The sequence below is a fragment of the Podarcis bocagei genome (genome assembly GCF_964188305.1).
Source record: "Podarcis bocagei genome assembly, chromosome: 4".
NCBI lineage: Eukaryota > Metazoa > Chordata > Lepidosauria > Squamata > Lacertidae > Podarcis > Podarcis bocagei.
In genome coordinates this window covers 27,146,256-27,169,582 of record NC_138128.1, presented here as the reverse complement: position 1 = coordinate 27,169,582, position 23,327 = coordinate 27,146,256, and the positions used below count along the sequence as shown (strand labels likewise).

At 40.5% G+C, this 23,327-nt stretch overlaps 2 long non-coding RNA genes across 2 annotated transcripts in view; one reads left to right on the top strand and one right to left on the bottom strand.

The window, feature by feature from the left end:
* Positions 1 to 1,207: 1,207 nt before the first annotated feature.
* On the bottom strand, positions 1,208 to 22,719 carry LOC308585197. The gene is made up of 3 exons (XR_014007139.1): positions 22,500 to 22,719; positions 21,449 to 21,514; positions 1,208 to 2,240 (listed from the first exon to the last, which is right to left on the bottom strand). It is a non-coding gene; the product is annotated as an uncharacterized lncRNA (long non-coding RNA).
* The window catches only part of LOC308585187, a 91,290-nt gene continuing 72,862 nt past the window's right edge, over positions 4,900 to 23,327 (top strand). Inside the window, exon 1 of the long non-coding RNA XR_014007130.1 lies at positions 4,900 to 5,218. This is a non-coding gene — a long non-coding RNA (uncharacterized lncRNA). The remainder of the gene's footprint in view (positions 5,219 to 23,327) is intronic.

Genomic DNA, 23,327 nt, shown 5'->3' with positions numbered 1-23,327 from the left:
CAGGAGAGGGAAGAGGCAAATGAGAGGGCAAGCTGGCCTACAATGTGAGCTCTCCAAGGGAGGCGGGATGGGGAAGTAGGGATGGAATAGTTCTAAATAATAAACTTGACGCATGGTTTTCTTTGAAGTTAGTATGACAATCCCCCGAAAACCTATATGGGAAGATCTATATTTCTGGCAGAGGAGTGGTAGCTGGCGTCCTTTTGTCGAAAAAGGGAATGCAGTTGTATTTAAAGGAACTGAGCGCAAGAAATGGACGGGCACTTTTACGCTTTTTCTACTTCATATACCTCCGTATACCTACACTATCCACCTATAACCGCATTAGTGCCCTGTTCGGTGTATTTATTTACTTGGCTGTGTTTATGTAGCCTTTATGCGCACATTAATAGACCTAACCTGCTCGAATGATGTAAGAATAAAAAGATATTGAGCCATTCACCAGTTACAAAGAGTTAAAGAGAGTCAGATAACATTTTCGAGAAGAAAGCAAAATAAGGCTATGAAGCTTTTGATGGCGAGTTGCGAACAAAGGGTGTGTGCAGAAATTAGTTTTTTTTTATTTAAAGTAGGCAGAGGACAATTTATTTATCACTCAGAAATCGTGACAAACCCACTCTTTTTACACCTGCTGAGATTCCTTTACATGGGTTTTCGATAGGGCCTCCTAGTTATGGTTTCCCCTGTTTATATAAAACTTTTGTTTGGGAGCTAAAAATATACCAGATACATACATAACTGTTATCTAATGTGCATCTAATGGACAACTATATGGTTTAGCTGTAAATTTCATGCATACTGGTTCAAATCACATATCCCTGCTTGTTTTGCATTTGGTAACTTCGCATTTTAATTAATTCTTATGTGGCTTTCCTCCCACATTGCCTCTGATGCTTTTTTGTGTGGTCTTACCGTAGTACACTCTTCCCCTCCCCCTCCCCCTGTTTACGCTGTCTATCCACCACACACACACACACACACACACACACTCCTCACTCTTAGACGTTTGCTACTTATTCCACTTGTTAACTTAAGTGTGTGTACATGTATGATTATAAAGAGACCAATATAATAACATAAAGAAATGCTTACTTCTCTATTCATTTTAGAAAATAAATAGGATGTGCACACGCATGCACGCACGCACGCGCGCACACACACACACACACGCACACATTATGCTTCTTGTGTACAATTGTAATATGCCCATTTCTTAATTTTATTATGTATATCTAAATCTATCTTTTCAATCTGTCTCCTACACAGTACATAACACAATACATAAGCACTAGATGGTCAGGATATAAATCTTTGTGTAAAATAATAAACAAATAATAAACAATTCCAAAATAATAAGTCAATTCAATCTTTAAACCCACCCTTCCCCTTCTAGGTTCTGTAAGTCAGGCCTGCTTCATCCTCGATTAACAAGAAACAGGATCATGTGAAACCAGAGGGCTATTTTTACCGTGCAGCTGGAAGCTGTCATCAATTGGTAACATTTATTTCAGCCTTAGAATGATAGTACAAAATAGCATGAAGTTTCCAGATGACACCCCTATTGGAGGCAGTGTTTTTGAAGAATAATAAATCAAATTAACTACCCAATCATGCTGGCTTCTCCAAGATAATGTGTGTGTGTGGGTACACACGTTATCCTGGAAGAGTCTCTATTTATATATGTGTAGTGTGTGATAATCTTGCTTGCTAGGACACGATCCGGCAAAAATAAAGCACTTTGAAGTCACATTTATTTCAGTGGGAGTATGAAGCATGGGCTTATACCACTTCCCTTGCAAGCAATGTGCTTAATATTGTTATGCATAACAATTATTTAAATATGGATTATACAAGACAGACGTATTCAATACCTGTGCTTGTTTTTGTTTGAGAATGTCCTTCTACGACCCATTTTTTTTTTTGGACAATACTTTTAATGATATTTATTATGTGTCACCCAATTCGGTTATTTCTCATGTACGTGCGTTTTAAACCGAGACAATTTAAAAAGGCAAAGGGCAACGACAGAGAAATAGGGAGGGAAAAATAAATAAACAAACAAACAAATAAATTGCATTAAACACACACATACACACATCCCCCGCCACACACAAAAAAACCAAATAAACCACTGTAAGGCCACGTGGTTTCTTTTCGATACTGCTTCTTTCACGACAAGTGAATCTGGGGATTTGGAGATAGGTAACGTATTCTGCTTTGCTTTTTGTGAAGGAGAGTTCCTGTAAAACAAGAAAAGACCACGTTTTTAGAAGCTTCGCTGTGCTTTCTGGCTACATCGGGGCTGCCAGCGGTCTCTTAAAGAGTTTTCTAATGCCACACATGAAACAGGCTGCTCTCTTTAAGAACACACAACGCTTGGCGTTAGATGTAGACTCGACGCGCATGCGCCTTCCTCAAGCTCGGGCACAGCTTCCACGTGCTGTTGCATATTTATAACTCTCAGCACTTCCTAAACTGTCTAGAGAAGGTAACCACACAGAGCCTAAATCATCGGGAAACCGTTGGCGAGGCTCCCAAAATAGTTTGGTAGGGGAATATGCACGTATTTGTTTTCAGACATCTATGGTTTAAGCAATATCGTAATACAACAAGGCCCAGAAGGTTCATAAACCTTGACAGATAAACAACAAACATTGTAACACACACCCCCACCCGGAAAAAAACCCCGAGAGGCTCTATAAGGCGTCGGCAGCAATAGCAGCAGCAGCAACAAGACCATTCTCAAGGAGCTTTCTGTGATCGCAGCTACTCCATGAACAATCATTCCACATCGGTTGAACCAGGAAGCCCTAGAGTTGCCACGCAGTACTGTTTCTGAAAGAAAACTTTATTTTTCACTCTTCTCACGACCCCATATATCCACATCACATAATGTTATCAAATGCATTTTATTCCACGGTTAGGTGGGCCCAACCACGCCTCTCGAATAGATCTTTCCTTAGGCCCCAGCGGTGGCTTTTTCGCTACAGAGTGAGACCCTAACGCTTAGCTCTGGCTTGTCTGTCAAATATCCTCCAGTCTGTCCCTCCTCCCTTTCTCCCAAGCCTCTACACGTCGGACGAGCACAACCTATCGCGTTTAATGACTCCTTTAGCTGGACCCCTCAGCACTAATAATTTTCAGATGAGATGTCTGCCTAGGCCAAACGCTTTCTCTGGTCCTGGGTGCTGACCAGGAAACCCGCACATTCTCTCCGTCATTCCATCTACAAAGGGGCGTAATTTACTTCTAGATCTGCTCCTACTCTTTTGGAATTAAAAGATAAACAGCATGAAATATGACTGGAACCTCGGACCTGGAAGTGCAGTGATTTCAGTTGGCCTAACTTTCTAGGTAAATGTGTCATTTACAACTATTTAACGTGTGTGTGTGTTTAAAATGAGAGTAGAGCCACCCTAATAGGCCAAAAGGGAGAAAAAGCTGCATAAATAAAAGATGACTTTCTTTTTAAAAGAAGCTATTGTTTTCTAGCCCATTGTCATAATGAGGAAATCACGCACCAGGTACGCAGCAGTGACTGCTCGAGCTATGTTTAGCCAGCCTTACAACTCGGTCAAAGCTCTTGGATTTCACCCTTCAGCGTGCCATTAAAGTCTGTAAGAGGGCACTGACTTAATGCTTAGCGGTACTTAAGCCTCTCTGAGTTATAGGTGGGACTAAAGGCGTGTAAAATAGATGGCACCTCATACAAGACAGTGGAACCTCACTCGGAGTCAGCTTTGCCTCTCTCCCTCCCCCCCCCCCAATATAGACACACACACACACACGAAATCACCAATTGTCGATGACAATTTCCTCTCATCCAGTTCACCTCAAGGTGACATCAGGTTCAGACTAGAGACTCATTTTCAAAGTTAGTGGCTGGGCTAGTACGGGTGGAGTGAAAAGGCTACATGAATAGCCTTTGACCACATCTCATTTGTGGACACTCTCTCTTCCTCCTCCCATATTTCTTGCCCCCCTCCTCCCGTAATAAAGGACCTGCCATTATGAAGATTATTTCGCCCTAAAAACAGCAACAAAATAAACAAATCTCTTTGGCGTTCCATTTCAGACCCCTGACATCTAAGCACTGGATGTGACAAGTAATAACTCTGAGCCTGCAAATAGGAATAAAGGCTTAAATCTACTGTCTCGACTCCGATATCATTTACAACCATTTGTTTACACCAGGTTGGAATTTAAAACTAGAGACCTTTTTAAAAAAATGTAGACTTCAACGACCGCAAATGTCTGTCGCAGTCCTACAACCCTGCGCCCACAGAGCATATTTTAGGCAGGATAACGTAAGAGATTTTGGTGACTTTTAAGAAGAGGATTGAAGCATAGAGAACCACACGCGCACACACCTTGATCACGTGTCCAGTCAATGTCTGTGTAAACAGATGGATTCGTTTTGTTCAAAACGTGGGTGGAGAAACCTCCGCCCCCACAACTGTTGATCATCTTCCTTTTTATCTTCCTTATTTAAGATCACTGCATTCTAAAAACACTGTTGCAAGGTTACTTTGTTTACGCACATTAAATTAGCCTCTTAATCTATACTTCATAGATCCAGTTAAACCCCGGTTTCTTCTTCCAAAATAAAGATGTATAGATACTTTTTTTCTTAGGGGGGGAAATATTAAAATGCTAGGGTAACAGAGAATAAAATGCAGAAACACAGAACAAGATCCATAGTTTGATGTTTAGACCCTTCCCTTTCAAACTATCTAGCCTATTTTAGTATCTCTTTCATTCTTTTGGCCAATAATTAACAAGTACCCCCCCAAAAAAACCCCTACACTAGCCTGGAGCTTTGTTTGAAAGCTGTTTTGTTTACAAAATAATATTTATTGTCAGGAGATTTTCCCCTCCCGCCACATCTCTTACCTCCGGAGCGTTTAGACTTTTCGCTTAGCTGGAGGGAATGTGGAACTGAGATTTGGCCCTGGATATAATCTCCCCGTCTCTTTCCCTCTCCCTCTCTCTCCCTCTCCCTCTTTCTGTATAGATCTGGCACGGCTTTGCTCTCTTAACTCCCAGATCTTTGTTTCGGTGGTGGCGGCCAGAAAGAGCAAGAGAGCGCTGTGCTCTCAACTTCCCTCTGGCTTCCTTTAAAAACAACAACACACAAGTCCTCTTCCAACTTTTCCTCCAGTTATTCACTTCTCAACCCTACTGACAGCATTTGCCGAAAATCTACACTCCAGCTTTGGTAAGTGATGCGTTGCTCCATTGCAAAATGGCACTGCTCGGATAGCCTCTGCGCGCGCGTGTGTGTGTGACGTGTGGAAGAGAGAGAGAGAGAGAGAGAGAGAGAGAGAGAGAGAGAGAGAGAGAGAGAGAGAGAGAGAGTATGTTTTGTTTTGTTTGCGAGCAGCGTTGCCCAAGTACTTTCACATCAAACAGGACAGAGTTGAACTATTGTGGCGTTTGAAATCGCAACAGGAACAAGCATGATCACTATCTGTTGGCTCGGACAGACTTTATGGCACGAAAACTGAATCTGCCCAGCAACTTTTTGTTGCTGGTATTGTTTTTGCTGGAGCTACTTTGAGGAGATCGAGGCCATGATATTTACATTTTTTTATACCAGGGCGTAATAACAAAGCTGTCACGGTGCTCTGAGATAATTCATTTAGGATTTAAGGGCAATTTAATATTATTATTAATGTTATTAATATTAATCACACTAGCACACTAGCACTAGTATTGTTGGAAATAATGCACCTAAAATATCCTTTTGCAATTTAAATGATATCTGCATAGAGCGTTTTCCAGTCTCCTCCAATACACGTTTTCACATGAACTTAAACTATTCTTATGAATGGCTTCTTAATGCGCCCATTCTATTAAATTGTAACTCGGAGTGACTGGAACTCACAGGTATTTAGAAAAGGTTTAATTTGAATTCCACCTTAGTACCCCCCCTTTCCTTTCCTTTCCTTTTTTTTTAAGGAAAGGAAAGTGAACATAACTGCTGTGTAGAGTTGACCTTTCGTTGACACGACTTGGTAGGAGACAGTTTGCAAATGAGGACTGGATAAATTAGATACTAAAGTTAGCGGGGTTTAGATGGTACCCGGCGATAAATCCACTGGAATTAGCCAGAGAAGTAGTTAGCCCTCGAGGTCTGAAAGTTTAACAAAGTTCAAGGGAGTCTGAACGGCATCTCGAGAGAGCCCTGGAAATTACAATGGAAGAGAAGATGATTCCCTCGGGTGAAAAAGCACAGGCAGTAGCACTAGCGGCGGCGGCAGCAACAACAACAGCACCTTCAAGTTCATTGCACTTTCCGCTTCTCGAAAGCTTTGGCTTTGGTTGTTCTCACTTTTCTGTAGTAGTTATAACAATAGCGTGGGCGCAGTGATTTCAGTTCTTAGAAAACCCAGCGCCGAGCAAGCGTGTGAAACAGTATGCTAACAGTTGTGCTAACAAGTGGTGTTACTTTCTTAACGCTGGAAGTGTGAACGTATTGCATTCCTCAAAAACAGCGTCCTTTAAAAAAAAAGTGGGTCTAAATAAAGAACTTCGCGGTTTATAAAACTGCACACCGAGTTTACTCGTGGATTCAAATGGATCCCTACCACAGGGAGGGGGTGAGACGTTGGCTTCCGGAACAAAGCAAAAGCTGCACAAACAAACAAACATCACAATAAAAGCCATTACTCTTCTTGCCCGCTCTCCCCTCCATTCTCCTTACGGTGTTTACACAGTTTAAAGGAGCTAGAGATCATCTCGCCCTTGAATGCTTGTTCGTGTTATTAAACTTTATATATTATAAGACCCTCATATCTTTGGGTAGGTCTTAGTATGTGCTTTGTTTTTTTTATAGCATTGGTGTTATATTAAAATCAAGCTGTTTGATTTGATACGGTAATACGAGACTTCCCACTGTCTGAAGGGCGAAGACGAGGTTCAATGCTAGAAAATGTCAATATAACTGCAGAGGACCGCCCCCCCCCACTTCCCTTCGCACACCTGCCCCCGGCTCTGTTAACTTGTCAAAGGTTACTTAGTGAAGTCGTGCCACGTACTGACAACTTTTGCATTGGACTAATGTCTGTAAGGCTACAATCCTATCGATACATACTTACCTGAGAGGAAGCCCCATTGAATACATTGGGATTTAATTCTGAGTATCACACAGCAATGCACTGTAAGTTGCCTTCGGTAGGAATGTTCCCCTCCCCCTCCGATCAACATTTGGTGTGTGTGTGTGTGTAGACATTTAACGGTTTTCTTGCCCACCTAGCATCCTAGAATGGCAGATTCCACGAAGTCCACGTTTTCAACCATTTTAACTAGCTAAATTCTTCCTGCGCCAGGCACACGTCAACGAAACTTACTTTTATGCAATTTTGAACAAAATCTCGTGCCAAACTTACTGTTTCTTGGAAACAGAAATAAATGATGTTGACTAGGTAAGAAGCAGCGGGCGATTTTGCATTCTCTAAGCTGGCAAATTGTCTATTGTTAGACAAATTCTGGGGTGACTGGTGTAGAAGTGAACAGCCCCCTCCACCAAATTAATTATCAGCGAGATTCTGCTTCGGTTAAGTCCTTATCCTGGTCGGAAAGAGATTTCAGCTGTGCATAGATAGAGCTCAATATCCCCCCCCCAAAAAAAGGTCTTGGACCCCATTCTTCCACACGATTTTGGGGGAGACATTGCCAAGCGTGCTGGGGAGCAAACCCCTTTCATAATAAATGCAATGATCAAGGAATGACTTTAGGCTAGAGGGATGGTGGATGTCTGACAGAGAAGTGGAATCGCACTCAGGTCACATTCTTTGTAGTCAGGTTTTGGTAAAGTACCTGGCTTTCCCTATGATATATACAGTGCGCTATATATGTCCATAAAACAGCAGATACGCATCTGTTATTGCCCCCAGTCTTAGACTATGCTGACAAGGTCATGGCAGTCTATGTGGAAGAACGGCATTTCGATGCTAAGTACATTAACATACTGCATTAGAGTGAAATCAAGGGGACTCGCGTCCAAGGAAGTGTACTTAAGAGAGGAGTATAAGACGTAGGAGCCTTAGTTGCAGCAGGTTTCCTTTAGTGGATGAAGCGCCCTCCCCGTCAAATATAAAGTAGGTCTGGCCCTGGAGGCTCTATCTTGAACACTCGTTTTGGCATATCGTCTAGCCTATAAGTAAATGCGGAGTAAAAGGACAGAGGTATTGGAAACATATTTTAAGTTTGGCGAAAGAGTAAGCCTCAAATCACAAACTGCAGCCTTTCCTGATTTAGTTCGGACCGCCCAACCTTAGTTAGCGCAGCTACCTGGGTGTAAATCGATCTGAAGTGCATAGGAATGACTACTCGATCCTAAACAGTATCTAAAGAAACGTGATTGATCTCATTGGGGCATAAGTGCTTTTCGGACAGCAGCTGCGATCCCATATCCAGATCACATCACCTGAAAGTATTCCAATCCAAACTGAAGTCCACGAGACTGGAGTTCTCATTGAAGTCAGCTGAGAATGAGGCTCACGCAAAAGGACTTTCCGGTGGATAGTACCCAGCGTGTTTAGGATTCGGGTGTAAACTGGTTCAAATCCAAGTATTGCAATGTGTTTGCATTGGGAACAAGCTCAGATATCTGATTACATTGTTGATATTACAGAAATCTACCAATCCATGTTCAGGAGGGAGAGGTGCCAATATCGCTGTGTGCGCGTTCAGACCTCCACACACCCTGTACTTTCTTTCAGGTCGGATTTGAACTCTCTGAAATCAATTCAAATATATATTTAACATAAACGGGGTTTCTATAAACACAGTTTGGTCGGAATACAGTTTGGCTTGCTGGGGGAAACATCACCTTAGGATGGTGTGCGTGTATATAGAGCACTTGTGTAGATATACCACATGTGTATAAATTCGCCACCAACAGCCATAACCCGGGGAGAAGATGGAAACAAACTGGGGGAAAAATCAGAATAGAAAAATAATGGCAGGTTTAAAAATTGTCTTAGCAGAACAACTCATCTAAAAGCGGAGTGGGTGGGTGTCGTCTGACAATATCCTGAAAACAGGCATATGTTGAAAATAAATTAGAATTGCTATCAGTTCTATTTCAATCCAGTTTTTATTGCAAGGCACCACATAAAAGCAGTTTGTAAACACTGTCTATACTATCTTCATCCTGCAGTCTGTCATTTTTAGACGGTTCTTTGTATCTGCAGAACATTTAGTTAATTAATCATGCTTGCGTTTTTCTTTTCTTGTCTGGAATCCACAGTTTAAGGAATGCGAAATGGTTCAGCGTAGCGCACGCTTTTAGACGACTGTTTACTGTCTACTGCTGTTATCTCTACTTTAGCATGCCGGCTGTAAGAGAGAACTACGACATACCTATATGTCTGGGCTAATGTAAAAAGGATAATTTTAGGAAAGGGAAAATGAAAGATGGCCCATTCATGGAAAAAGGGCAACTCTTCTCCCCATAGCTAATGCCAGATTTTCTACTGACTACTCCAAGAATACAGTCTCACCTAACATCACCCAACAATCAAGCACCATGGATTTCAGCATGATTTTCTTTCATATAACAAGGAAACCAAGATCGGTGTGCCAAGTTTTTATTTTATTTTATTTGGTAGACTCTTTAGCATCTTTCTGTTTCTTAGCCACCCCTGGGTTCGTCTTTTCGTTACTAAAGCCAGCTTGTTGGGGGGAGCCACTATGACGAGCACCTCTTTAGCCTAGTGTTTGTGAATGAATTCCATTGTGTCTATCTTAAAACCAAAATAAGTTGCTGTATGACGTAACTGTTTTGATGTAAAGTTTATGTAATCAGGAGGTGCAGAAGAGTCAACAGAACGTGTTCTAAATTTGCACCTTTCTCATATAATTAGTTTTCTCCCTCTAACGGGAGGTTAACCTCCCCCCCCCCCCAATATCTTTAATTGTTGAACGTTCCTGGTTGCAAGTCATTGCAGCCATAAAGGTTAGATGTACGATGGTGTGTTTTCAGAGACTTGAAAGGGGTTTCCCAATCCATGCACTCCATATTAAGTGGCTTGTGGATTGGGCTCACCATTAGCAGCAAGAGACAGAAAATATTTTCAAGGTATTAACTTGCTAATAGCCATAAGGTGTGATCGCTAGGCTGCATTCATCCATCTTCCCTCTGAATCATTTGAGAGGTTCCTGTTGTTTTATTGGGAACAGGATCAGACCTTAAATTGAAAGTGGGAAGGCAGTAAAAACGATTGCACAGGTACAGGGCTGCTTTTGATTATTATTAATTTTTGTATTGAGGACTTAATGTACCTGGTGGCACCAATTATTTTCCTGTAGTCACTAGCAAACATTTCATTTTAAAAATAAACATATTTGACTTCCCAAAAGACTGAGAAAGTAGAAAGTAAACACCTCCAACACCAGAATTCATCAGTTCTTTATCTACCTTTAAGGTAGAACCTTAACTAAATAAACACAACTGATTTCACTGTTTTGAAAAACAATCATATATATATGTTTAGTCAGAAGCAAGTTCCACTGTGTTCAGTGGGATTTACTCACTTGTGAGCATGTTTAGGATTGTAGCCTTAGGGTTTTATAGGCCTGAAGGAGATCCTTAATAAGTACCGTAAGTGTTAACATAATAAAAACGCCATCAAAATAATACCTGCATAATGACTAATATTTCTGTTAATTGCTTTAAAAATGATTTCTGACACTGTACTACAGAATCAAAAACAGGCTAATGTCATTCTAGTACTATTATCTAATATTCAAAATACATGAAATAATTTTAATTCACTCACCCCTTTTAAATGATAACTTTATAACAGAGGGTGTCAAAAAAACCCCAAAGAATTATGCATACCATAATTTTATGATTAAAATCTTCATGCAGAAAGATTTCTTTTGAGTAGGAGATCTTCTACATCACAAATTCAAATACTGCAATTCATATGAGAATGCATTCCAAAATGTTATATGGGGCTTTACTCTATCATACCAGGCCAAATCATTCCTTGTTACTGAAAAAAAAATCTCATTGATATAAACTGTATTTTCTCATATCAGAATTTCAATTATATTTAACCATTGAGATATTAGAACTCATATTAAAAGTCATACACACCATCACAAAGTTGCTTAATAGGAGATAAAGAGACCCTGGAATAAAAATATAAAAACAGAACCAAAACCCTACCCTCAGAAAACACTGAAAATCTATCTGGCAACCATATGGAGTGTTTCACTCTTTTCCACACATCCTTTTGATTATCTTATAAATAAAGCCAGAACTCCCCCTACTTGCTTATTTAGATATATATCATTATCAACAGATTTTTAAAAACAACAAATAACTTCAAATTCATATTTGTGCATTTAAAATACACCTGTGGGCCACTAAGAAAAAAAATACTTGGCATCAAGTATTTTTCTGAACAATTGGCTCATATTCTGTAACAACTATGCCATATCAGATAGGGAATATGATCCAACACAGAGTTAGGTCTTAGTTAAATATTCTTAAAGCTGTGTTGGATTGTGACCAGAAAGAATATGTACCTTAAAAAAACAACACCCCACCATCACTGCTACCGTCATAATGCTATACTAATAAAATGTATTATATCGTGGGGAATGAAATTGATGCCTTAGGAAAGCAATGCCAGAAAGCAAACAGAATAAACTCCATTCTTTATAACTGTGAATTTACTTGGTATTTCTTTATGTACTAGATGTATGTGTCTTTCTTTTTCTTCTTTTAAGTAAACAGCACAAAACACTAGCAAGTGGCTAATGTCAAACATTAACAAGCTAACCAATGTCAAACGCACACTTTATTTTGTAAATTAGTTAGAAGCATCTACATCACTGTTGCTTGTTTATAAGTTAACATGCCCAATATCAGGTCCCTTTGGGCAAAGATATGTTGTCATGAGCTATTTTCTTTGGTTATCTATTGATACATCATTTAAAAAATATGTTATCAGTGCATGGTTCTTATTCAGATTGGGTTCTACAGTTATATGCATATAGCATTTTTGCCTGACAATACTGTATAAACATACGGTGTTACATTGTATGTGCCAAAAATTCTTATTCTGTGATTAACAAAAAAGAAAACAACCGTATGTGTGTAATTTTTGTATTCTGTATAAATGCACTGTATATTTTATATTATCGACTCAGTATCTGAGGGTCTTTTTATGTGTGTGTGTAGAATGTGGGATTTGTTTTCTTGTATTTTTGCAAAAAAACACACCTGTGCAGTGAAGTGAGAAAATGTGTTATTATTAAGGGACAGTGGGATACACAAGTAGGAGAAAATTAAAGCCAGGTAGCAAGTGAAATTCCCACTATGATCTATGAGGGCTAGTATCTTTCCTTTTTTTTTTATTCAGAAGAAAAAGGATATCAGAGAGGAATGCCAACTCTAAACCCGACAGCAGATCCTATGCAGAATATTCGAGAGAAAGTGGGGAGAGGACAAACTAGTTTATAATGCAGCCTTATTGCATGTATTTTCATGGAAGAGAAATGATCCATTTGTTTTTGCCTTTATCAGATTCAAAGCAAGCAGTTTGAATTCCCCCCAATATGTGTACTAAGTGCATAAAGTATTTTGAATAAATGCCATGAAGCTCTTTGGTAGCTTGCAATTACTGTAGCACTGGGACTGTGCTTTGTGTGTGACTATAAATCCTGCAAGCTAGCACTGTTATTTCTAACACACCATGCTGGATTTTATATAAGTCTGTAGGTTTTGTTCCAAGGAAAACAAAATAATGAAAGAATATAAATATTAGATACCATTGCTCCAGTGTATGGTGCTGTAAATCTCTGAAGGTTTACAAAGAGGCACTGACAACATGTTGTGCAGCTGCATGTAACACCATTTAATGGTCTGATTTGATGAACTAGTTTCTCAGCACCTCATTGACAATCACTGATCGTACACAAACAAGTTTTGGAATGTCCCATAGAGCTTTTCTAACACCCTTATTATTTGTTCACCCTAAAATAAATTCAAAAGCCCCAATCCTTTGCTGCTCTTAACTCAGAGAACAATATTTTATGTGACTTCAAGGGGAGTTGCGTCTAAGAGGATGCTGAAATGCTGTCTGTAGCACCTCTGTGCAATGTCTCCACTATTTCCCCCTCAACAATTTAAAGGACAAGTTGACAGTACTCTTGGACTGTGTGAAAATAATACACATTTCTACCAGGGCTAGCCATAAAAAAGACGTCTCCAACTTCCATAGCTCAACAGGTAATTTAGGCCACCTTGTCATAGGGCCAGTAAGAGATGTTTCAATGCAATGCATTGTATATGCAATGCATTTGTGATAAGCAGCACACTGTATGCTGAAAACATTAGGGCACTGGAATAGTATTACAATATTACTATACAATCATATTAGATTGGCTTCAGAGTGGTTAAAAGGTTGCAGACGTCCTCACTTTCAGCAAAGCCACTGCAGAAGCCCAAAGGCTTGCAGCCTATTTCTCTCACCCTATTATCATATTTTGTGCAATTGTGTGACCTTAGCGGATGCACCCCAATTGGACTCTATGGCAGAAAGTATAGAAATGCCAATTAAAAATAACAATCATTATTTATAGGTACAAAAACAGGCAGTTTTTCAATTCTACCAAAACTGAGTTTCAGAGAAACAAATGATGGGGAAATGTGCATGGATGAGGGAAAGAGAACAACTCTGTAAGTGTCCCGTGGTAGCTCAGCTGACCGAGAATCACCTGAACCACTTTTACTGGAGCAAATAGTGGACACAAATGTGCTAGAAAGCGATGAGCCAGCACAGCTCCAGAGAGGTGAAACAACAGCATTATAGATATAGACCAAGTGGGGATCTTTGAAATGTAATAATAAGCACATGCAAACATGATATATACATAACACACACACACACACACGTTTGCTTTTCCAGCATTAAGTTTGAACTCCTTCATTAAATTCTGATTCTCAAATTAGGCACAGGCAGTGAACTTTTTGATTGAACTGCATATGGCAACTTAGTATACTTCAATGAGGTTAATTCAACTTAAATAAAAAAAATACAACATCTTTATTGTCTTGTGGATCACACTTTTATTTGGCTCTGTCACCTACCCTGTTCCCATGAACTCAGGGTGGTGCTGTAATTCTGAAGATGAAAAATGGAACAGAAATGTGTTGAAGCGGGTATTCTAACTTGCCCTGTACATGTTTATCGAATATCTTTTGTATGCACAGAATTCCACTGGTGCCTCTTCCTCTAACATGAGAGAGAATCTGCTTTATCATAAGGCAATGGTCGTGTGATGGAAAGTTTGTTCATAGATGTCCATAGGAGGAGGATAGCAGCAAGGCTTTTTATGATGGTACTCATAAGAAAGATCTATAAAAACCACAAGAATGTAAGCACCTGAATTTGTGCTTAATTTTATATTGATTTCTTATGTGTTTTTTTTTAAAAAATATTTGTATGCTATGCTACTTATAGTAATAAATTATTTGTATACCTTAGATTACATTCAATATGACTAATTTCTCTTAAATTCTCAAAGCTTTCTTAAATAATTTGTGAATTGTACCACTGGGCACTGAACAACCACAATGATTAAATGAAGTTTCTGATATGGAGAAACATCATAGACATTAATGTTGCCACAGCTAATAGAGTTTAACAATCACATTGCTAGATGTTCTGTTAGTTGCATATGTTAAAATTGTAATGAAATATGGAGTTCTCTCTGTGCACGGTAAATGTATAGCTAGGCTATACAATAAATATGTTATATTTATTAAAGAAAACAAGGGATCACACTGCAATATTAAAAAAGGTGTGTAGGTAGAACATAATAGTTTCTATCTTTTCAAACAGCACCTTCTGAGAACATATGTGGGTTTAAAAACAGTTGGAAATTGAACATAAAAAAATCTCAGAGTATTGATGCATGCTTAAATAGTACCATAAAAGGAATGGGTTGTTTTCAGTACCCAGAAATTGCACTTTTGTACTGGAATACAATTGCACTTTTGTACTGGAATAAAGTCAAATGAATGCTTGTATCTAAATTTGGATGAATGAATGGGTAGACAGGGCCACCAATAGGAGGGTACAGGGTATATACATGTACCAGTCCTGAGCTAGCAGGGTCCTCAGACTCGTAGCTTGAAGGAGGAGATTATTAGTTGGACATTCTGAAGAAAGTTAGAGCACAAAACAGAGTGGCAGCTCTAAGGTTCACTACTTGGCAGGCAGCACCATTGCTAATGAGATTTAATCACTGTTTCTAAGCAATCAGAGGAACTGCTCTCACCCTGGGATGTCGGAGGTGCCCCCTCCCAGAGGAGCAGCAAAAGCAAGAGAGGCTCATGTTTGCTAGCCTGATGCTGGAGGATCCTGGGGTTAATGTTTGTTTAAGCACTTCCTGTCATGTCCAGATTATTTTATTCACTCCCTAAGTGTGCTGCCCATACAAAATGAAACACAATTTACTGGCTTTGATATGTTTTACTCAAAAATTGTGGGTTAAACCACAGAGCCTAGGGCTTCCGATCAGAAGGTCAGAGGTTCAAATCCCTATGGCGGGGTGAGCTCCCATTGCTTGGTCCCTGCTCCTGCCAACCTAGCAGTTCAAAAGCATGAAGTGCAAATAGATAAATAGGTTCCGCTCTGGCGGGAAGGTAAACAGTGTTTCCGTGTGCTGCTCTGGTTCTCCAGAAGCGGCTTAGTCATGCTGGCCACATGACCCAGAAGCTGTACGCCGGCTCCCTCGGCCAGTAAAGCGAGATGAGCGCCGCAACCCCAGAGTCGGTTACGACTGGACCTAATGGTCAGGGGTCCCTTTACCTTTAATCCTTTGAAAGAGATTAGTCTTCTTTCCTACAAAGAAAAAAGGGCTCTGTTGGACCCTGTCTCCCAGTTTTCCATGTCTCCCACTCAGCCACCATGGGTTCAGTTGTCATCACTGGGCTGTTATTTATTAATATGCAGTACCCATTAAAAAAAAAAACAAAAAAAGAACCAGAAAACAACTTACAGCTGCAGCAAGTTAAAATTCCTATAGACCATACACAAATAAAGATGTAAAAATCATTTTGCTGTGCTTGATAAAAAGTATATCAAGGAAACCAAAATGATTTTCATATTTGTTTTGCTGAGAGTTGTGAAATTGCATATATCAGTTGCTTGTTGTATCTTGATTTAACTCCCAGGAGCTCAAGACTATGTCTCCCTCTCCCCCTTTTATCTTCATAACTGTTCTTGGAGGTAGGCTAGGCTGAGAGTTGGTGGCGCAGACATCAAAGCTGGGAAACCGCACACACTTAGAGGTGTGTGGGTTGTTGTTGTTGTTTTCTTGTTATTAATCAGGGTTAGCAAACATTTTTGGTTTTGGTTTTATTTTGGTATTTTGCTGTAAATATCAGGACTATGAAGTGCTGCAGTTAAAACAAAGGGGCAGCTATGAATCACATTATATACTTCTATCTTGCTTTTCCACTCAGGAGTGCAAGGTTATGTACATTATCTCTCCACCCCGTCCCACTTTTATCTTTGTAATAGGATCCAAATAATAATAATAATAATAATAATAATAATAATAATAATAATGGCCCTGAGAGGTAGGCTAGCATTGGCTTTCAAATTTTGTTGGTGCCCTGTGTGAAACCAACATTTGGTGCCCCACCACCTTCCATTCTAAGTCATTGTTGTAGCACCCCCCTGTAGTGCCCTCTCAGCTCAGTGCCTGTGTGGGCGAACTGGTCATGCTCCCCTAAATCCACCTCTGAGACTAGGATAAATTAATACAGTGGTACCTCAGGTTACTTACGCTTCAGGTTACATACGCTTCAGGTTACAGACTCCACTAACCCAGAAATAGTGCTTCAGCGTAAGAACTTTGCTTCAGGATGAGAACAGAAATCATGCTCCGGTGGCGCAGCAGGAGGCCCCATTAGCTAAAGTGGTGCTTCAGGTTAAGAACAGTTTCAGGTTAAGTATGGACCTGCGGAACGAGTTAAGTACTTAACCTGAGGTACCTGTTTATGTACATAAGCAATAGTTCTTGCCAATAGATTGAGAGACTGGGAACATAATCCAGAAACAATGTACTGGGCCAAGGAAATCCTGCTGGTACCTTTGGATAGACAAATGGAAGCTATTTGTGTATAGAGGATCATGTAGCCCTCTAATAAAATTATGCAAAAAAGGTATATGTGTTTGAGAGAAGGCAGACTTTCAAAGCATCTCACAAGTGTGCAAATGACCAAATGATTGCACATAGACATGCTGAGGCTGCACATATATGAGAACAGTCTAAAAAATTACCCCAAACCTCAGCAGTAAGGAAGCACTGGCCACAGCAGGCCTGTTAAGATTGTATGACTGCGGACTCTTAAGCTTGTCTGAGTTTTTCTTATGCATGTAAGCCTGTACTGTTTTTGTATCATTTCAAAATCTACCAAATATCATATGCTGACAAGAGTCTTAAGGGAACAAATAGGATAAGAGGGAGCATTTTGTTCATTTTATGGAACCACTTGTCATTGAAAGTGTTTTATGATTCTTATCTCAATCATTGTTCAACAAACTTGTACAGTAAATTATATTATTATTCCTAGATTTAGGACTTGGAGAACTGTGGCTGAAAAACAGTGGCATTTTCCATGCAAAAGAATTGATTAAAGCTGCAATCCAAGACTCCCCCTTACACTGTGGGGGTTTGGCTTGAGTGGAGGCATCTCTCTGTCTGCTTCTGCTAGCTCAGCTGGCCTCCTGCTACTTGCAAAGCATGTGGGTGGTGTGTGAGTGCAAAAATTGTTGTAGCCCAGAAGAAGGCACTGAAAAGTGTTGTTCCAAGGCAGGCTTAGCAACTTCAGGATCCTCTGGATCCCAAGCCACTCTGACAGCCAGCACTGGCAAGAACAGCATCGGATCCAGGGAGAACCACTATGCCAGACTGTGAGATAACAAGCCTCATATAACCCACTTGCTGAAGTCTAATTAATGCATGAAGGGGGTTAACGCTATAAAGCAAGCTGTCCTGTTAGCAATATGGCTTCCTCTCACTTTGGGAAATAGGGTGTGAGGAGGTTTGAGCTGGTTGTTGCAGCTCAACCACATAGCTCTCACCAGCCACTCTTGTATATCAATAATTTAGGAACTTTTACCACTTCGCACCTAAGCTAACTTTTATTGCCTGTGCAACTTTTCTGACTGATTTATGGGAAAGCACATGAACCTGACCTTCGAAGAGTTTGCAAGTAAACCATTTTTTAACTTACCAAATGTGTGGTCTTTTCCTATGTTGGGGGAATTGGGAAATTTCAGGATTCACTTGGAACGGCGTATTTTACAGTTCTAACAGCAAATATTTTCCCACACTTTACTTGGCTGAATATTGTGTGACTTTAAATCTCTGCTGCAGCTCTCTCACCAAAGAATGCTTGCCCCAAACTTGGATCTTGGCACCCAGGAATATTTGCATCAACACAGCCTGGAGATGGGTTAGGGATTGGGCCCAATCTGCATACCCACCCTTCTACCACACTGGAAGTAACAGTCCCAAACTGTCTTGCGCTGTCTGAGATCATTCCCCCCCCACACCATTGAACAGGATGGTTGTACACTACCCTGATATTTTGTATCGTGGTATATGAATACTTAAATAAAAAAAATAAAAAATAAGAGAGCACATTTGAGGGATTAAGGAAACAATCCAAAGCAAAATCTGTTGGGATTTAGGGATCTGGCAGATTTCCAGTTGAACCAGGAGCATCCTGGCATAGCTGGGTTATTCCAGTAACTCTCCTTCCTAGCTGGAGATTCACCAATGTATTTTCCCCACCCCAGCTGAGCCTCAGGTGGCTGAGCTGAGCATGGCAGATCTTAAACTAGTTTAAGACCCCCCCCAAAAGGGGTGTGGTGTGGCACATGCAGGACTGGAGAGGGAAGACTTCCGATGGATACTAATCTCGTTCAACTCAACCACATGTGACCAAGCATTAGTTAAGCTGGCAGAAAAGATGGAATGGCAACCTCCCTAAAGAAAGATGGGAGTGAGCAACTAGGTTTTTTTAAAGACATCCCCAAACTCAGCCCTCCAGAAGTTTTAGGACTACAATTCCCATCATCCCTGACTACTGGTCCTGTTAGCTAGGGATGATGGGAGTTGTAGTCTCAAAACAGCTGGAGGGCCGCGTTTGGGAATGCCTGGCTTAGATTCTCCCAGTCAGAACACTTGAGATGTCTACTATTATGTGTAAGTGATATATTTCTTAATAATCAGCAGCAAGGTATTTCAGTTATGTGAAAGGAGAACCTCTTATTCCTCACCCAAAGGATCAAAGTAAGGATGTGGCACATTTGAAACAAAACTGGAACTTTATTTACACTCAGTGAGGGTTACAGCTTAGTGCAGGCATAGGCAAACTCTGGCCCTCCAGATGTTTGGGACTACAATTCCCATCATCCCTAGCTAACAGGACCAGTGGTCAGGGATGGTGGGAATTGTAGTCCCAAACATCTGGAGGGCCAGAGTTTGCATATGCCTGGCTTAGTGGTTACTCTCTTAAGGCACAACACTTCATTTCAACCAAACACTCTTAACAAAGATAGTTAAGAACTTAAAAAAAAAGTCTACTTTAAAACGGTCTCTGAATAGTCATATTCCTCCTAGAATAGCTATTGGACTTACACTGCCAGTAAAACACTGTGAGACCCTTCTAGGATCATTACCCTGCCCTCAGAGAAACAATCTAGGTACTCCTGCCTAGCTAACCCCAAATTCAGCCCTAGCCAGTCTTACTGCTCAGCTAGCAGTAGCCCTGCTCCGGAACAGAGTTTGGATCTGGTGTACCTCATACTACCTTGTTTTACATTAGCTTCTTGTATACAAAATTGCTCCTTTCAATAGTTTTGATAGGACTTAAATGAGGTAATTCAGAACTCTATAGAGAAGAAACACAGTGAATCGTGCCCAGAGGACTTTAGGAAGCCACAGTACATATTGAATTATTGGGTAGTTATGCTTCTGATAGACCATCACTGGCACCAGTTGTAGCCTTTTAATAGTCTTGAGTTTCACATGCAAGACTTTGTAACAGTCAGTCCCTGAATATACAAAAGCACACATGAGGGATGCTAGATCTGAATCCAAAACATCTACGTGGGTCACCACTGCCACCAAACATCCATATATTTGTATACCATCTATCTTTCCTCTTACAAAATCACACAAGGAAGGATATTCGGAAAGAAACTGATTGGCCTTGACCTGCAATGCACATTTCATAGCTGAGCAGGAATTTGAACCTAACATTGTGGAAAGCTTTCAAACAGCTTTTAAACAGTGTGCTTTCGAACTGCTAGGTGGGCAGGAGCTGGGACCGAGCAACGGGAGCTCACTCAGTGGCAGGGATTCAAACTGCCGACCTTCTGATCAGCAAGCCCTAGGCTCTGTGGTTTAGACCACAGCGCCACCCGCATCCCCTTTTAATCAGAGCTAGATATGTGTAAACCCACTAAAGTAAATGTCCTTTTGTACGGCTAACTCCCTGGTGGTGACAACTGGCCACTACCTTTGCTGCTATTATCATTTAGCAAGTGTTCAGACACTGAGTTGTATGGTTAACTTGATTTCAGTGAGTCTACTCTCAGTGCCACTAAATCAGTTTTAACACAAATTTACAAGTCAACCAGTTTATTATTATTATTAATTTAAGTTCCTGTTCAAATTTTTAGTCTGATTAATGACTGGAAAACATAAATTTTAACAAAAGTTTTTACAATAAATTGTTAACAAAAGTTACTCCAATAAAGCTTATCATTTTCTACAATTTAGGATTATAGGTTTGTTTCCTAAATATTATACTTTTGAGGGTTTTTTAAGTAATATTTAGTATTTCACTATTCAATATCTAGTAACAGGTACTTGTACTTGCTGCTGTTAAAATTCTGCAGAGAGCATAAAACTTTTCTATGTCTACTTTTATCTTCATTAAAGACAAACATCTCTTCAATTTTTTTTTTAACTCAGTAAAGAAGACTGAGAGGAAAAGACACTGATGGCTAACAGTTAAGGTGCCACCAGTGAATTATTTTTACATAAACCTCAATTGAGTTAAATCATTTGGCAGACTATTCTTCTTGCATGATAGAGCATGTGTTGAGTTAAAAGACATTTTTACAAGGTCGTATGGAAACGGGGCTAATACGATCACAATTTTTCAGGTTCTGACCTTATTGCTGTTGTGCACTGAGCCTACAAATTGGACACTTGCAACCCTATTACATGAAAATAAATTGGAAATGACATTTTATTCAAGCAGATATATATGTGCCTCTTGATATTCTGAGGAAAGGGCATTTAACTTTTATTTACTGCTCTAGTAAAATGTAATTAAATAGCAGCTATGTTGATATGTCAGGATAGGCAATGATACAATAGTCTCACTTACATGTCTGGGGTTGGTTCATCATTTTGCAGCTGAGTGAATCCTTCATGAAGTCAGTCAAGATCCATCCTGCAAAGCAGTATGAAACATATCTACATATATCTTGGATTCAGGCTGAAATATATTTGCTTGAAAGCAGTTCCTACAGATTTTAATGGAATGCATTTCAGTGGGAAAGGTGGAATAGCAGCTGCAGCAGCTGCTGCTGCAGCAGCAGCAGCAGCAACAACAGGGAAAAATATTTACTTCTGATTCTATCAAGATAGAATCATAGGTAAAGGTAAAGGGACCCCTGACCATTAGGTCCAGTCATGGACGCAGTGGCGTAGCGTGGGGGCTGCAGGGGGGGCCGGCCGCACCAGGCGCAACATCTGGGGGTTAGGGTTAGGGGGCGCAAATCCACGGGTTAGGGGGCGCAAATTACTTGCCTTGCCCCGGGTGCTGACAACCCATGCTACACCACTGCATGGACGACTCTGGGGTTGCGGCGCTCATCTTGCTTTAGTGGCTGAGGAAGCCAGCGTACAGCTTCCGGGTCATGTAACCTGAAGTGTGTGTAACCTGAAGCGTATGTAACCAGAGGTACCACTGTAATGTGGTTGATAGTCAATGTGACATACAGGCACAGGCCTTGATAACATATCCCCTCGTCTTTTTGCCACAACACAAAGTAGCAATTGAAATTAGTGATGTTACTGAAATTCATATTTACCCAGTTCAGTATACAAATGTGTCACAATGGTAATTCTTGGCTTCAATAAGAAGTAAGCACAATTTCCTAAGGAAATGTGTAAGATGCCACCATGTGAATGCGTCAGCATGAAGATACATCGTGTCCTCCCTAAAAGAGGACACGTGTTGCGGTGAGACCTGGAGGCTGACCTCCTGGTTGTGGGTGGGTCTATTGGATAGCCACAACGCCCGATTGGTAGGTCCCTCGTTGCTGGGTGTAATCTGGCCAATGGGATGCAGTCTAAATGGTTCGAGGGACCTATTTAATCCCTTGCACATGACCCAGAGATTCTCTTTCACCTCGTGCAAACAGAACACTCACTTGTGTTACCGTTTTCTGGCAAGAGATTACACAGGGTAGCTTATTTGCCTAACACATCCACCTGCTCCCTTCCTCACCAGCAATCTATAGTTATCATACTGGAGCCAAAGAGCTTAATATTCAGGCCTCAGCTGTTCACTTTCCCCTCAGCTTTCTCTAGTTTTTGCCTCACAAGTCCTTCATCAATGAACTTTCTCAACTCCACACTATTTCTTCCAACTGACAGTTAGCTGTCTTTTCTTCACTGACTGGAACATCCAACCAATCAGAGCCTGTTGCTTCCCAGACCAATCAAAATGAATCCAAGTGATCCAGCCCTTCTGTCTATGAATACAAACTGCTGTTCTCACTCTCTCCCCCCACTTTCAAACCTATCACCAAACAGCTCCTGCAAAACAGACCTGTGACATAATAGCAGCCCAAGGCCTCAGCTATGACAGTTGACTGGGGCTGTGTCTAGCTAGCAACATCTGGAGAACAAGTGGCTCCCCATCACTGGTATAAGGAGAACTAATCCAGAGCCTCTGTTGCACACAGTCTGTAGGCAGAGCCAATATTGTTGGCCCGTCATACTCTGCTCTTATTCACATCTGGCCCCTGTTGAAAGTTAGTTGTCAGCCAGAGAGCTAGACAATCCAGTAAGCAAAATACTTAGTTTGAAGTATGCAGGAATATATAGCAAACCACAGTGAAAATGCAGTTACTCCAGAGTAACTGGTGTGATTATTTTGAGTATGGAAGTAAGCCACAAACCACTCAAACCGGGAGTTTAGAATTCCACTTAAATGGGTGCATATTGGCCTGATAGATACAACTTAATATTGGTTT